The sequence below is a fragment of the Canis lupus genome, chromosome 4 (genome assembly GCF_011100685.1).
Source record: "Canis lupus familiaris isolate Mischka breed German Shepherd chromosome 4, alternate assembly UU_Cfam_GSD_1.0, whole genome shotgun sequence".
NCBI classification, from domain to species: Eukaryota; Metazoa; Chordata; class Mammalia; order Carnivora; family Canidae; genus Canis; species Canis lupus.
Genome location: NC_049225.1, coordinates 2009283 through 2027130, shown reverse-complemented (window position 1 = coordinate 2027130; position 17848 = coordinate 2009283). Strand labels below are relative to the sequence as shown.

Here is a 17848-nt window from a genome sequence, read left to right as displayed (position 1 = left end):
GGTCCTATGTCCCACTATCCTCCACAAGTGTGAGTCAGGAAGGCCAGTGGGGCTGGAAGCAGGTAAAGTTTTTCTTAGTTGTAGGCTTTTGTTTGGGACAACACTCCAGGCATAATTCAAGTTGGTTACTTTTCCCTCTTCCTGCTGGATCAAGTAGAGGATTTTTTTATGGCTCTTCCCAATGAGAAATTGTTTCACTTGGAGGTGAAAACCACTGGAAGTATGGTGGCTTCCTAAGACTAAGCCCTTAGAGTTTCTCAGGCTTATGCGAGCTTATCAGGAATTTGTCAAAATTATTTATGGCTTTCTACCTTCCATTGCTCCAGCGGCTTCTGCTCAAGGTAAGATGATATTGGTTATGATTTTCTGTATTTGCCCAACTTTCCAGAACTTGGGCAGTCTGCTGCTTCAATTTCCTGTAAACTTCAATACAAATCATTAATAACCAGTTTTTTTCAGTTTATACATGTTCTAAAGCTATGAAAGGCAACTTTCAAGGCCTTTACATGTTGGACCTGAAACTAAATATGGAAAACATTTTTAATAACTGATATAATGTATTTCACTGTTAATTCCAACATCTGCACTGAGCTTAAGAGATTAATTTGTCTGCTCCTTATTGATCTTATTTTCCTGATATGCCTGGTAATCTTTTTCTGGATGCCAGACATTATAAATTTTACCTGGCTGGAGTCTTAGATATTTTATATGCCTAAAAATATTGAGCTTTGTTCTGGGATGCATTTAAGTTACTTAGTAGTTTGATTCTTTCAGATATTGGTTTCATGATTTGTTAGGCAAAACTAAATCAGTGTCAATCTAGAAAAAATTATTCTTGATCGTAGAGGCACCCATCTATATAACTCTGCCCAGTGTCTTGTGGATCATGAGGTTTTCCAGTCTGGCTCCTGGGAGCAAGCACTATTCCAGGTCCTAATTTAGATCCAGGCATTGTCACCTCTTGGGTTTCAGGCTAAAGTTAAGCTTTTTAATCTTTACTATTTGGAAAACCATTTTTATACCAACAGCATAAAAAGTATCATTTGGAAGTTTTTATCTTTACCATTTGGATAACAGAATCTATGCTTTAAAACAGTTTAATTAAATGGAATAATACATAACAAGAAACTAGTTTGCCCTCAAATCCTGCTACAAGTACACTTACCAGTTGGGAGTTTTTAATTTAACATTAGCCTAAATCACATGATGGCTGATTTTGACAGAAGATAAATACCACCAGGATTCCAAAAAAGAAAGAAGAAAAGATTAGATGAGGGGTAGGAAGGTCAAATTAGTTTCCGTAAAGCCAAAGGGAATTTTGTTGTCACATACCTTCCTGTTGCTTTAACTTCACATGAGCTTTAAAATTTAAGATTGGAAACCTGGGTTTTTATTTATTTTAAAGTGATATATTTTCAAATGGTAAGTCAATTTTTACTTGATCTAAGTAGAAAGATCATATTCTGGGTAACCAGTAGGTATGGATATATAGATATCTAAAAAAAGATAACTTTTTTTTAATGTAAACAGTTTTATTTAGAAACAGATAGGTACCTGTTTGCATTATAGAATATAAAACTTGGTTTACACTCTATAAAAAATAACCAGTATCCAAATTCAAGAGAGCTAGCATTCATAGAACACACAATGTAGGTGTGTAGCTACTGTTCACCAACCTCAGGCTTAACTTAAACCAAAAATATAATCCAGGGGGATGAGTACAACACTTGGTGCTTAGCACCCAGCATCCAGAAGTTGCCATTTTAGCATAGCATATGAAGGTTTGCTTTCTAAGTGCATGACTTTTTTTTTTTTTTTATAGAACAGAGAGGTGGAGTTTATTTGCATGCAGACAAGCAAGAGATTTTTATACTGCCTCTCTCTACTTCATGATAGCGCCTATTTTACAGTCATGAAATCTAATCTTGACATTGCTTTGTTACCCATAAACATTTTACAGATTGAAATCATCTACCTTAAACTTTCTATTTGGAGTACATGTAAACCTCTTGACTCACCCTGAATTCAGCTACTCTAAAGCATTTCTGGTACAGACACTGGCGGCATAGACTGACCTCAAGTTAATTTTAATACCATTGGTTTTGTTTTGCTGCATTGTTTGCCTTAATCTTTGTACTGTGTTCAGATTTCATAATGTTAGAGCTAGATATTTATCCTGCTGAAGGAAACTGCCAGATGTAAGGCAACATCAGTTCTTTAATTATTGGATATGATTGAACTTTGGGTTTGAAAGTGATCACTAGAGAAGTAACGTCTTGTAAATTAGTATGGAGGTAATTTTTTTTACTATAGGAATTGACCTGCACATGTGAAGGCTGAGAAGTCCTATGATCTGCCACCTCCAAACTGAAGAAACAGGAAGGGCAGTCAAGTTCAGTCCAAGTCTGATAGCCTGAGAACAGGGGAGCTGATCATAAGTCCTGGTCTGAGTCTAAAACCTCAAGAACTAGAAATATCCATGGAAGAGGGTACAAGATAGATTCAGGAGCACCCATTTATGACAGTAGGGGAATACAGATGTCTCAGCTCTAGCAGACAAAGAAAATTTACCCTTATTCCACCTTTTTGTTCTGTTTAAGCACTAAGGGGATTGTAAGATGCTCACCCACATTAGTAAAGGCAATTTTCTTTACTAAGTCTACTGATTCAAAAACTAATCTTTTTTAGAGGTGCACTCAAAGAAACACCCAGAAATAATGTTTACCAGCTATCTGGGTATCTTTACCCAGTCAAGAAGAAATATAAAGTTAATAATCACAATAATCGGGATCCCTGGGTGGCGCAGCGGTTTGGCCCCTGCCTTTGGCCCAGGGCCCGATCCGGGAGACCCTGGATCGATTCCCGCGTTGGGCTCCCGGTGCATGGAGCCTACTTCTCCCTCTGCCTGTGTCTCTGCCTCTCTCTCTCTCTGTGACTATCATAAATAAATAAAAATTAAAAAAAAAATAATCATAATAATCTAGATACTGCAGAATGTAGTTTTCAAAGATAGCTGTACCAATATTTATTCTAACTCCCACTTTTTCATTGAGAGGTAAATCTATGTTTTCTCCCCTGTAAACTGGATGAATCTGTGTAACTGCCTCGATCAATAAACTCCAAAAGAAATGACACAGCGTAGCTTTTAAGGACAGGTCATAAATGGCAGTAGGATTACTTGAGGCTGGTCTCTCTCTCTCTCTCTCTCTCTCTCTCTCTCTCTCAGTTCAAATGTTGTTATAGCCATGCTGGGACATCAAAAATTAAAAGCACAAAATGTTGCAGAAGGCATTTCCATGGAGAAAGTAAACAACTCTGCTGTCACTTTTCCTTAAGAACATTGGCTATTTCTATGCACAAGGCAAGAGACTAATATTCCCACAATTTGGGCAAAGGCATTAAAATAAAAAGTGACTAAATCAGCATAGCTTTCAATAATCATCAAAGGCTGGAGAGAATACAATAGCAGTAACAATGACACATTAAGCATTAAGGAGCCAGAATTCTGAATGGTGAATTGAGGTTTAAGTCTGCCAGTTTTTCCCTCAAAATGGTAATTTCAGAAGTTATTTGGGACCTGAGGCTAAGGGACAAAGCAAAAAGTCTCTGAAAAGCAGAGTTGAAAGCTTAGAGTTAAGATTTCTGCAGCAGGTAATGCCCTGGTTATAGTCTCAATCTCTAATATGCATAACAGTTTCAGGTGATGAAGCTCTAGTAGTGGAAATTATTTAGAGGTAAACGGAGCCCTAACAGAAATGCAACCTTTCCCACAGCTGAGTCAGTACATGTTAAATCAATCACTGAACATGCCTAAGAAAGTAAAAACTGACAAAAACAAAAAGTAAAGTCAATAGATGTGAAAACAAAATAGGACATTGGAACATATTATTTTCAGTATCTGAGAAAGAAGAAAACAAAAAAGAACTTTAAGAAAATTGTTTGAAGTAACTCTAGGGCCATGCAGTGGAAAGCAGCAGAAATCTGTCTCCCTACCTAGACAACAATTGCACTGGTAGAACCTGTCTGCTGTAACTATTTTGGAACTCTGGCTTGCTTCTTCCAGTGGAAAGCGTAGGTGGCAAGTTGCAGTTAAATGGATTGTTCAGTTTTCAGCACAATAGTAGCTACCTGTCTCCTACCACAGGCAATTACATACATGTTTCAGGGTCAGCTGCACAGAGCATGTGGGAGCCAGGATGGGAAAAAAGGGCACTGCCCTCCAAATATTGGAAATCCGATAACTGATTGTTATCAGACATGCAGACTGACACAGGGGGCAACCACTGTTGTTGAACCTCCTCCCATTGTTGCAAGCCCTTCTCCCTTCCAGAGTATTTAAAGTGACTTTCATAGGACTTAAAGGGTCAGCATATTCCCTCCATCTTCATTTTTCTTTTTCTCCTTTGGGAGCCAGACATTGAAGACTAGCACATTCAAAAGACACTGCATATGCAGGGGAAATTAGAAAGACTTTGTGCATGACAATGGGAAAACAAAGGCTCAGAAAAGATGAGAAGACATTACCTTTACACTTGATCCTGATCCTCAGCACAGAGAGAGTCTACAACAATGAAACAAACAAAACCCACAGCAAACCCTAGGGAAGGTAGGGATGAGAGGATCTGATTTCCAGAGTTACCACATTATTAGATTCAAATGTCTAGTTTTAAACCTAAAATCTCAAGGCATACAAAGAACTAGCAAATTATGATCCACTCAAAGGAAAAAACAAACCAACATAAACTGTCCCTCAAAAAGACCTGTTAGTGAATCTACTAGACAAAAACTTTAAAACAATTTTCTTAAAGATACTCAAAGAACTAAAGGAAGCCATGGAGAAAGTCAAGAAATAATGTATGAACAAGATGGAGATAACACTGAAGTAATAGAAAACATAAAATAAACCAAGAAGAAATTCTAGAGCTAAGAAGTGTAGTGACTGATATGAAAAATTTGCTGAAGAGATTCAAAGGCAGATTTATTTGAGCATGTAAGAGAAGAAACAGTGAATGTGAAGATAGGACAATGAAAAGTATCAAGTCTGAGGAATAGAAAGAAAAAAAACTAAAGAAAAGTGAATAGAGCCCAAGAAACATGTGGGATACCATCAAGTAGACCAATATATGCATCATGGGAGTCCCACAAAGATATGTGAGGAAGAAACACAATATTTGAAAACAGATGAGAAACACAGTATTTGAAATATCTGAAAGCCTCCCAAATTTGAAAGATATGTGAATATTGACATCCAAGAAGCTCAATGAACTGCAAGTAGATTGAGCCAAAGAGACCCACAATGAGACACATGGTAATCAAACCGTTAAAAGACTATGACAGAGAGAATTTTAAATTTTAGAAGGACAGCCAAGAAATGAATCATCTCATACAAAGGATCCTCAGTAAGATTGTCAACATATTTCTCATCAAAAACTTGGGAGACCAAAAGGCAGTGAGTTGATAGATACAAAATGCTGAAAGAAAAATATTAACTGAGAATCCTATATTCAGCAAAATGGTCATCCAAAATGAGAAAAAATTTTAAAAAATGAGAAAAAATAAAGATATTCTCACATAAACAAATTAGCTCTGCCCTGCAAAAATGCTAGAAGGAGATCCTTCAGGTTGAAAGGACACTAGCCAGTAAATTTAAGCCATATAGAGAAATAAAGTTTTCAGTAAAAGTAAATAAATGGGCAATTTCAAAAGCTAGTATGTTGTAATGAGGGTATGTAACTTAACTTTTTGTTTTCTATATGATTTAACAGACCAAAACATTAAAAAAATAAAATAAGTACTAGTCTAAAAGGTAGTATTATTATAAATTTAGTTTATAACTCATAGTTTTCTACATAATTAGAGATGAATGCATTAACATTATTAGTCTTTTAAGAAACAAGTTATGAATATGTGATTTTGTGACATCAACAACTGAAAGGAGTAGGGATAGAAAAGTTAAAGGAGCAGTCTTTGCATGTTATTAAAATTAAGTTGGTATAAACTCAAACTGGTGTTATAATCTTATAACTGATGCCTGGGTGGCTCAGTGGTTGAGTGGTCTCTCTTTAGCTCAGATCATGACTTCAGGTTCTCAGGGTGGAGTCCCACATAGGGCTCCCTGCAGGGAGCCTGCTTCTCCCTCTGCCTATGTCTCTCTCTCTCTCTCTCTCTGTGTGTGTGTGTGTGTCTCTCATGAATAAATAAAATCTTAAAAAAAGAGATTACTTTCAAAACTCAATTATTTCTTCATTTAATGTGGTGAAAAAGAAAAATTGCATGACCATCTCAAATAGAAACACAAAGTCATCTGGTAAAATACAAGACACATTCAGGAAAAAAACTCATAAAAATATAACTCATAAATATTTCTTAAAACTAGCACCAGTGAATTTTATGCTTAATGGTGAAATAGTTAAGGCTTTACCTTTGAAATGAGAGATGATATAAAAATATTCCTCATTACCACTTCATCCAAAGCTCTAGAACTTTAGTAAGAAAAGAAAAAGAAACACAATTGAAATTATCTGAAGAATAAAATGGAAATCTTTTTATTTACTTTCTTTTTATGTAGAAAAATCCAAAGAATCTGAAGATAAAATATTAAACATAACAAATGAATTTTGCCAACAAACTTCTTGAATAAAACAAAGTTGTGTGCCAAATAATTAAAGGATAAAATTTGAAAAGCAGTCACTTATAAAAATAATAGAAAATATCAAGTACCTAGGAATACATCTAAAATTCTGTTAGTCCAAAGGTATCTAACATTTATTAGATAAATTAAAGATGATCTAATTAGATAGAAATATATGTTCAGGATTTGAATGACTCAATATTGCTAAACATCTCATAACTGGCCAAATTTACCAGTAGTATTAATAGACATCTTTGTCAAAATTGAAAGCTGATTCTTCAAATTGTAGGAAAATGAAAAGTGTCAAGAAAAACCCATATAATCTTAAAGAAGATAAAAATTGGAGAGCACATACCATCAGACATCAAGACTCATTATAATGCCACAAGAAGTAAAACAAATTGGTAAGGTGACAGAATAGACAAACCACCTAATGGGAAAAAATAGATTTCTGACACATTTCAATACAAATATGGCCACTGGGTTTAAAAAGCTGTCACTGAGATGTGTTTGGAGAAAGAATCATCTTTTAATAAATGGTGCTGGATTTAACTGATACATAGAAGAAAAAAGATCTTGAAAAATACCTTACAGCATAAACAAATATCAATTCCAGATGGATTGCTGTCCTGAATGTGAAAAGTAGAACCATAAAACTTATTGATGATAATATTACAGAATATTTTCATAATCCTGAAATAAGCACAAATTTATCAAAGCCATGAAATCACATTAAACTTACATGAACATTTTATTTAATAAATTTGACATCATTAAAATTAATGACTTTTGTTCCCCAAATAATTTTCATATATCATACAATGGCTTGCATCTGATATATAGAAAGAAGACCTTGGGGATCCCTGGGTGGCGCAGCGGTTTAGCGCCTGCCTTTGGCCCAGGGCGCGATCCTGGAGACCCGGGATCGAGTCCCACGTTGGGCTCCCGGTGCATGGAGCCTGCTTCTCCCTCTGCCTGTGTCTCTGCCTCTCTCTCTCTCTCTGTGACTATCATAAATAATAATAATAAAAAAAAACACCTTCAAATCCGTAAGAAAAAGAGGGCAGTCTCACTAAAAAATATGTAATAGTTTTTGAACAGGAATTCAATGAAGATAATGCCTCATTCTCATAATGATATGACAAAGGACTTTGTGTTTTTTGTTATCAGTGATTTTTAAGTGAAAAAGCAAAGTGAGATACCCTTATATACCTACAGAAATAGACTAAGAATTAATATGTAAACAAATTGTCAATAACAGATGAGAAACAAACTCTCAAACACTCCTAGCAATCTGGGGTTTTTTTTGTTTTTTTTTTTTTTAGGAAAAATGGCCATGTCTACTAAACATATCCTAAGACACCAGTGTAACTTCTAGGAATCTACCTAATGGAAATGAGTCCATATGCCATCAACAGACATGTAGATTAACGTTTAAAGTGTCTTAATTATTTAGAGACACAACCTTGAATCAATTAAAATATGTATTAACAGTGAAATGGACAAACACATTCTATGTGCGATTTATTGTATAGATAGTATATATCAAATAAAATATTAAAAAATATTCCAAGTTTGCATTTATTGAGCTATGTTTTTGGTAGGAGCCATGAAAGCAAATCTCTACAAGGGCTCATGATACAACATGTACCATCTAAATGAGACAAACTATGCATAACTGCAGCAAAATTCTATCATAAAATATTGTGAATTGACTGTGGCCATATTTTCTAATATATTAAAGAAACTAGAAATATTTTTCTAAACTGTATGTTCTAATACATTATGGAAGCTAGATGTTTTTGTGAAATTTTCTAATTTTAAATGTCTTCTTTATTCCCTAAAACAGTATCCCAGCATAAAAAATGTAGAATGTGTTAGGTCCAGGGGCCAATGTTTGGTGCTCATTAAGATCTTGGTATCGAGATCATTATGATCAGCTGTTTACCAAAAAAATACAAAAACACTAATTTAAAAGGATGTATGCATCCCATGTTTATTGCAGCATAATCTACAAGAGCAAAATTATGGAAGCAGCCCAAGCATCCATCCATTGATGAATGGATGAAGATGTAGTATACACACACACACACACACACACACACCACACAGTGGAATATTGTGCGTGTGTATATATATACACACACAAGAAAAATGAAATCTTGCCATTAGTCATGACATGGATGGAGCTAGAAGGTATAATGCTAAGTGAAATAAGTCAATCAGAGAAAAAGCGAATACCATGTGATTTCACTCATGGTTGGAATTAAAGAACACAAGTGAACAAAGGAAGAAAAAGAGACAAACCTCTTAACTGTAGAAAACAAACAGATGGTCACCAGAGGGAGGATGGGTAGGGGATGGGGGTAGTAGGGGAAGGAGATGAATAGTACACTTAACTTGATGAGCACCAGGTGAAGTTGGGATTGTTAGATAGCTACACTGTACACCTGAAACTAATGCAGCACTGTATGTTAACTCCAGTGGAATTAAAACAAAATTTTAGTACTATACCCGCCAGCGTGGGCCGCGTTCACACCAAAGCCGTGAAGAAGGCAGTCCCAGTCATCGAGAAGTACTACCTGCGCCTGGGGAAGGACCTCCACACCAATAAGCACGTGTGCGAGGAGACTGCCATCATCCCCAGCAAGAAGCTCCGCAACGAGATCCAGGCTATGTCACACATCTGATGAAGCGGATTCAACGGCCCGATGAGAGGCATCTCCATCAAGTTGCAAGAGGAGGAGAGAGAAAGGAGGGAGACTTACATGCCCGAGGTTTCAGCCCTGGATCAGGAAATCATCGAGGTAGATCCCGACACTAAGGAGATGTTGAAACTCTTGGACTCTGGAAGCCAGTCCAACTTGCAGGTCAGTCAGCCTGCAGTTGGGATGAATTTCAAAACAACACCGGAGCTGTTTGAATCTTTCTGCTGTGCTGTAATATCTTCAATAAACCTTGGACAACAACAGCAAAAATAAAATAAAACAAAATTTTAAAAGATCTTGAGAATATATTTCTTTATTTTGTAACTTTTGGGAGGAGAAATGTATACCTGCCCTTTTGTATGTGCTTAGGCCATTTCTGTGCAGTGTTAAGTTTTTTTGGTTGTTGTTGTTTCCTTATCATGATATATTTCCTTCTTAGCTACCTGAGCTTTCACAAGTCACGTTTATTCTTTTCCCCAGATCAGCTGACTGCTACCCACTGTCAGTCTGCACTTCATCATTAATATGGAATGGTCACAATCCAATTGCTTGTCAGGATGTATAACCTCAAATCTGCTACAACTCAATATTTATGAAAAGCAAGTTGAGAGACATAATATTTATGGGAAAATTTCTGAGTGGTAAGCACTGCACTCATATCTCTAAATGCTCTAATAGCTATCCATAAATTAACCCATAGTGTAAGTGTACTAGCAGTCCAGACCACATAATTTTACCACCTCCTACTACAAGAGCATTTACAGAATTGCTTTTTGGCAAGATGCCATCATCATGCAATGAGAGATAGTATAAGAAACATCCCTGAGGTATTTGTTGCTTTTATACTACATACTGCTTGCTCTTCCTATGGCAAATCCCTAGGGAAGTATCTCTCTGATCTCAGTATCAGAAAAAGGCATGCGTGTTAATTGAATTGCTTTTGTTTCATGGACCCCTCTGATTTATTTGCTTCCCTACTTCTCAAAATAAGGGTACCTGGAAATAGATCCATGTAATGAAAACTAGAGAATGTATATTGAGTATGGATATTTTCTCTGGGAAATTAGTTTCATTCAAATATGTAGAGAAAATTTGTATTTTGGGGCTCTCAAAACACTTTGTCACACATGGGCATAAATAAATTCATCAAAATTCAGTCTGCATTTTGATAATTCAATATTTTTAGTTTTTCATTTACTTTGTTTCACAAACATCTTAAAAGCGTAAATTTGGCCATAAGTTTACAGCCACTAAAAATGTGTGAAAAATTTAGAATATAGAGAAGATATGAAATAATTAAGACTATGACAGATATGGAATCATTTTTGATGTAACCCTCAAGGATTTTGACAGGAAATGTGAAAACATTATGAATGATACCAAGAAATTTGGCAGAAAGCATACTCAAGTGCTTATAAAAATACATATTGAAATAAAAATGAACTCTGATTCCTTTCATACTAAAAACCCTGAAGTGTGACCACCTGAATACATGACCTTTATGCAACTCTTCATATCTATTTAGTACTTCTTGTTTTATTCATTGTATCATTAAAGACTTACAAAATTGTAATTTTACCATATGCTATTTTGAGCCTGAAATTTCATTTAACCACTACAAAACAAAGTGGTGAATATTATGAATTCATGTGAAAGATTACTGAATTTCCTTCACTGTGTAGAAGCTTTAAATCTTGATGAAGTCCCAATAGTTAATTTTTGCTTTTGCTTCCCCTGCCTCAAGGGAAGCATCTAGTAAGAAGCTGCTATGACCTATGTCAAAGAGGCTACTGCCTGTGTTCTTCTCTATAATTTTGATGGTTTTCTGTTTCACATTTAGTTCTTTCATCCATTTTAAATTTATTTTCATGTAATTTGTAAGAAAATTGTCCAGTTTCATTCTTTCACCTGTTGTTGTCCAGTTCCCAACACCATTTGTTGAATATACTGTCTTTTTTCTTTTTTGTTTAAACTTTTAAATATTTATTTATTTATTCAGAGAGGAGGGGTGGGCAGAGCCACAGGCAGAGGGAGAAGCAGGGAGCCCGTGCAGGGAGCCCGACGTGGGACTCGATCCCGGGTCTCCAAGATCACACCCCGGGCTGCAGGCAACGCTAAACCGCTGAGCCACCGGGGCTGCCCAGAAGATACTGTCTTTTCTCCATTGGGTATTCTTTCTTGTTTTGTTGAAGATTAATTGACCATAGAGTTGTGACCCATATAGTTGTGGGTCTAATTCTAGGTTTTCTGTTCTGTTCCATTGATCTATGTGCCTGTTTTTGTGCCAGTACCATACTGTCTGGATCACTATAGCTTGAAACAAATGTGCAAGGTAAGGACAAGAGGATATTAATTGCTTTAAAAGGTAAAGAACAGGACACTAACAAGAATCATATTAGAATCAGACATTATAGTAATAATATTGACTGCAAAGAGATCAATACCTCCAGAATTTTGAAAGCTTATGGTTATAAACACGATTGCAAATCAAATCAAAACAGGCAAGAGAGATATTACCATATACAATGATTTTTAGAAGTTAGCCACCTTTATAAATGTTCCTTTAAAAAAAGGCTCAGGACATCACTCATCATCAGGGAAACACAAATCTAAACCACAATGAGATATCATTTCACACGTGTCACAATGGCTAGAATAAAAACACAAGAAATAACAAATGTTGGCAAGGATGTGGAATAAAAGGAACCCTCATGCACTATTGGTGGGAATCTAAATTGGTGCAAGCACTGTGGAAAATAGTAAGGAGGTTCCTAATCAAAAATAAAATTACCATTCTAGGTAATTACCACTACTAGGTACTTACCCAAAGAAAATGAAAACTAATTAGAAAAGATATATGTACCCCTCTGTTTATTACAGCCTTATTTACAATAACCAAGATACAGAAGCCACCCAAGAAAAGATGATATATATACAGAGGAGTATTAGCCATAAAAAGGATAAGATCTCACCATTTGTAACAACATGGGAAGACCTAGAAGGTATTATGCTAGGTAAATTAAATCAGACAGAAAAAGACAAATACCATATGATTTCACTTATATGTGGAATCTGAAAGACAAAGTAAATGAATAAACAAAAATCAGAAACGGGCTCATAAATACAGAGAATGACCTGGTAGTTGGCAGAGAGGACAGTGGAAGGGGGGATGGGAATCATGGGTTACAGAAAGTGGGAGATATCAGCTTCCTGCTATGTAATGAATACGTCATGGGGACAAAAGCTACAGCCTAGGGAATATAGTCAGTGGTTTTGTAATAGCGCTTTACTTGTAGTGAGACACTTGATACTATTAGACTGTGTGATAGCTAACTGGAATTTAAAAAGGGACGCCTGGGTGGCTAAGCAGTTGGGCATCTGCCTTCGGCTCAGGACATGATCCTGCAGTCCCGGGCTCGAGTACTACGTTGGCCTTCCTGCATGGAGCCTGCTTCTCCCTCGTGCCTGTGTCTCTGCCTCTCTATCTTTCGGTGTCTCTCATAAATAAATAAATAAATAAATAAATAAATAAATAAATAAATAAATAAAATCTTAAAAAAAATTTTTTTTTAATAAAAATAACTTAAAATTTTTTTTACCCCTGAATCATTTACCTAGAGAAGCACAGTTAGTGGATTTAGGCTAAATTCCCTTTTCTGCTGCTTTAATATCCTATTTTATGTATACATTAATATTTTTAATAATCTTAATAGTGTAAATGCTGTCCACTAGTTTTCCCTTTAGAATAAACCTACAGAAAAAATGCAAAAGATTGAATTATAGTTACCGAATGACCAGAATATAAATGTTATAAATAACCTAGTCAATTCCTGAAATAATATTGTAATAGCAGCTGGTAAGTGAAAAGGAGATTACAGACATTGACAAAATTGTAGGCTTACTAAAACACTAAAATATATTTTCTAATACTGACAGAATAAAACATAATTTTTTTTGTTTTGTTTTTATTATTGTTTTAAATTATTTTTTATTGGTGTTCAATTTACCAACATACAGAATAACACCCAGTGCTCATCCCGTCAAGGGCCCCCCTCAGTGCCCATCACCCATTCCCCCCCACCCCCCCGCCCTCCTCCCCTTCCACCACCCCTGGTTCGTTTCGAACAGTTAGGAGTCTTCATGTTCTGTCTCCCTTTCTGATATTTCCCACACATTTTTTCTCCCTTCCTTTATATTCCCTTTCACTATTATTTATATTCCCCAAATGAATGAGAACATACACTGTTTGTCCTTTTCCGATTGACTTACTTCACTCAGCATAACACCCTCCAGTTCCATCCACGTTGAAGCAAATGGTGGGTATTTGTCGTTTCTAATGGCTGAGGAATATTCCATTGTATACATAGACCACATCTTCTTTATCCATTCATCTTTCGATGGACACCGAGGCTCCTTCCACAGTTTGGCTATTGTGGCCATTGCTGCTAGAAACATCGGGGTGCAGGTGTCCCGGCGTTTCATTGCATCTGAATATTTGGGGTAAATCCCCAACAGTGCAATTGCTGGGTCGTAGGGCAGGTCTATTTTTCACTCTTTGAGGAACCTCCACACAGTTTTCCAGAGTGGCTGCACCAGTTCACATTCCCACCAACAGTGCAAGAGGGTTCCCTTTTCTCCGCATCCTCTCCAACATTTGTGGTTTCCTGCCTTGTTAATTTTCCCCATTCTCACTGGTGTGAGGTGCTATCTCATTGTGGTTTTGATTTGTATTTCCCTGATGGCAAGTGATGCAGAGCATTTTCGCATGTGCGTGTTGGCCATGTCTATGTCTTCCTCTGTGAGATTTCTCTTCATGTATTTGCCCATTTCATGATTGGATTGTTTGTTTCTGTGCTGTTGAGTTTAATAAGTTCTTTATAGATCTTGGAAATTATCCTTTTATCTGATACATCATTTGCAAATATCTTCTCCCATTCTGTAGGTTGTCTTTAGTTTTGTTGACTGTATCCTTTGCTGTGCAAAAGCTTCTTATCTTCATGAAGTCCTAATAGTTTATTTTTGCTTTTGTTTCTTTTGCCTTCGTGGTTGTATCTTGCAAGAAGTTACTGTGGCTGAGTTCAAAAAGGGTGTTGCCTGTGTTCTCCTCTAGGATTTGACGGAATCTTGTCTCACATTTAGATCTTTCATCCATTTTGAGTTTATCTTTGTGTATGGTGAAAGAGAGTGGTCTAGTTTCATTCTTCTGCATGTGGATGTCCAATTTTCCCAGCACCATCTATTGAAGAGACTGTCTTTCTTCCAATGGATAGTCTTTCCTCCTTTATCGAATATTAGTTGACCATAAAGTTGAGGGTCCACGTCTGAGTTCTCTATGCTGTTCCATTGATCTATGTGTCTGTTTTTGTGCCAGTACCACACTGTCCTGATGACCACAGCTTTGTAGTACAACCTGAAATCTGGCATTGTGATGCCCACAGATATGGTTTTCTTTTTTAAAATTCGCCTGGCTATTCGGGGTCTTTTCTGATTCCACACAAATCTTAAAATAATTTGTTCCACTCTCTGAAGAAAGTCCATGGTATTTTGATAGCGATTGCATTAAACGTGTAAATTGCCCTGGGTAACATTGACATTTTCACAATATTAATTCTGCCAATCCATGAGCATGGAATATTTTTCCATCTCTTTGTGTCTTTCTCAATTTCTTTCAGAAGTGTTCTATAGTTTTTGGGGTATAGATCCTTTACCTCTTTGGTTAGGTTTATTCCTAGGTATCTTATGCTTTTGGGTGCAATTGTAAATGGGATTGACTCCTTAATTTCTCTTTCTTCAGTCTCATTGTTAGTGTACAGAAATGCCATTGATTTCTGGGCATTGATTTTGTATCCTGCCATGCTACCAAATTGCTGTATGAGTTCCAGCAATCTTGGGGTGGAGGCTTTTGGGTTTTCTGCATATAGTATCTTGTCATCGGCGAAGAGGGAGAGTTTGACTTCTTCTTTGCCAATTTGAATGCCTTTAATGTCTTTTTGTTGTCTGATTGCTGAGGCTAGGACTTCCAGTACTATGTTGAATAGCAGTGGTGAGAGGGGACATCCCTGTCATGTTCCTGATCTTAGGGGAAAGGCTCCCAGTGCTTCCCCATTGAGAATGATATTTGCTGTGGGCTTTTCATAGATGGCTTTTAAGATGTTCCTCATGGAACATGAGGAATGTTCCATCTCTACACTCTGAAGAGTTTTGATCAGGAATGGATGCTGTATTTTGTCAAATGCTTTCTCTGCATCTAATGAGAGGATCATATGGTTCTTGGTTTTTCTCTTGCTGATATGATGAATCACATTGATTGTTTTACGGGTGTTGAACCAGCCTGTGTCCTGGGGAAAAATACTACTTGGTCATGGTGAATAATTTTCTTAATGTACTGTTGGATCCTATTGGCTAGTATCTTGTTGAGAATTTTTGCATCCATGTTCATCAGGGATATTGGTCTGTAATTCTCCTTTTTGGTGGGGTCTTTGTCTGGTTATGGAATTAACGTGATGCTGGCCTCATAGAACGAATTTGGAAGTACTCCATCTCTTTCTATGTTTCCAAACAGCTTTAGTAGAATGGGTATGGTTTCTTCTTTAAACGTTTGATAGAATTCCCCTGGGAAGCCATCTGGCCCTGGACTCTTGTATCTTGGGAGGTTTTTGATGACTGCTTCAACTTCCTCCTGGTTATTGGCCTGTTCTAGTTTTGTATTTCTTCCTGTTCCACTTTTGGTAGTTTGTGGCTTTCCAGGAATGCGTCCATTTCTTCCAGATTGCCTAATTTATTGGCATATAGCTGCTCATAATATGTTTTTAAAATCGTTTGTATTTCCTTGGTGTTGGAAGTGATCTCTCCTTTCTCTTTCATGATTTTATTAACTTGAGTCTTCTCTCTCTTCTTTTTAATAAGGCTGGCTAATGGTTTATCTATCTTATTAATTCTTTCAAAGAACCAACTCCTGGTTCTGTTGATCTGCTCCACAGTTCTCTTGGTCTCGATTTCGTTGAGTTCTGCTCGTATCTTTATTAACTCTCTTCTTCTGCTGGGTGTAGGCTCCATCTGCTGTTTTTTATCTAGCTCCTTTAGGTGTAAAGTTAGCTTTTGTATTTGAGTTAATTCCAGTTTTTGAATGGATGCTTATATTGTGATGTATTTCCCTCTCAGGGCTGCTTTTGCTGTATCCCAAAGAATTTGAACTGTTGTATCTTCATTCTCATTAGTTTCCATGAATATTTTGAATTCTTCCTTAATTTCCTGGTTGACCCTTTCATCTTTTAACTGGGTGGTCCTTAACCTCCACGTGTTTGAGGTCCTTCCAAACTTCTTGTGGTGATTTAGTTCTAATTTCAATGCATTATGGTCGGAGAATATGCAGGGGACGATCCCAATCTTTTGGTATCGGTTCAGACCCGATTTGTGACCCAGTATGTGGTCTATTCTGGAGAAAGTTCCATGTGCACTTGAGAAGAACGTGTATTCAGTTGAGTTTGGATGTAAAGTTCTGTAGATATCTGTGAAATCCATCTGGTCCAGTGTATCATTTAAAGCTCTCGTTTCTTTGGAGATGTTGTGCTTAGAAGACCTATCGAGTATAGAAAGAGCTAGATTGAAGTCACCAAGTATTAGTGTATTATTATCCAAGTATTTCCTCACTTTGGTTATTAATTGGTTTAAATATTTGGCAGCTCCCACATTCGGGGCATATATATTGAGAATTGTTAAGTCCTCTTGTTGGATAGATCCTTTAAGTATGATATAGTGTCCCTCTTCATCTCTCACTACAGTCTTCGGGGTAAATTTTAGTTTATCTGATATAAGGATGGCTACCCCTGCTTTCTTTTGAGGACCATTTGAATGGTAAATGGTTCTCCAACCTTTTATTTTCAGGCTGTTGGTGTCCTTCTGTCTAAAATGAGTCTCTTGTAGACAGCAAATAGATGGCTCCTGCTTTTTTATCCAGTCTGAAACCCTGTGCCTTTTGATGGGCTCATTAAGCCCATCATGTTCAGAGTTACTATTGAAAGGTATGAGTTTAGTGTCATCCTGATACCTATTTGGTCCCTGTTTTTGTGGATTGTTCCTCTGAAGTTCTTCTTAAAGGGGAATTTTAAGAGTCCCCCTTAAAATTTCTTGCAGAGCTGGTTTGATAGTCACATATTCTTTCAGTTCCTGCCTGTCTTGGAAGCTCTTTATCTCTCCTTCCATTCTGAATGAGAGCCTTGCTGGATAAAGTATTCTTGATTGCATGTTCTTCTCATTGAGGACCCTGAATATATCCTGCCAGCCCTTTCTGGCCTGCCAGGTCTCTGTGGAGAGGTCTGCTGTTACCCTAATGCCCCTCCCCATAAAGGTCAGGGATTTCTTGTCTCTTGCTGCTTTAAGGATCTTCTCTTTATGTTTGGAATTTGGAAGCATAACTATTAAATGTCGAGGTGTTGAACGGTTTTTATTGATTTTAGGGGGGGATCTCTCTATTTCCTGGATCTGAATGCCTTTTTCACTTCCCAGATTA

The 17848-nt window shown here is 36.8% G+C and overlaps 1 pseudogene; it reads left to right on the top strand.

The window, feature by feature from the left end:
- The first annotated feature begins 265 nt into the window (after window positions 1-265).
- The window catches only part of LOC100686897, a 32367-nt pseudogene continuing 14784 nt past the window's right edge, over window positions 266-17848 (top strand).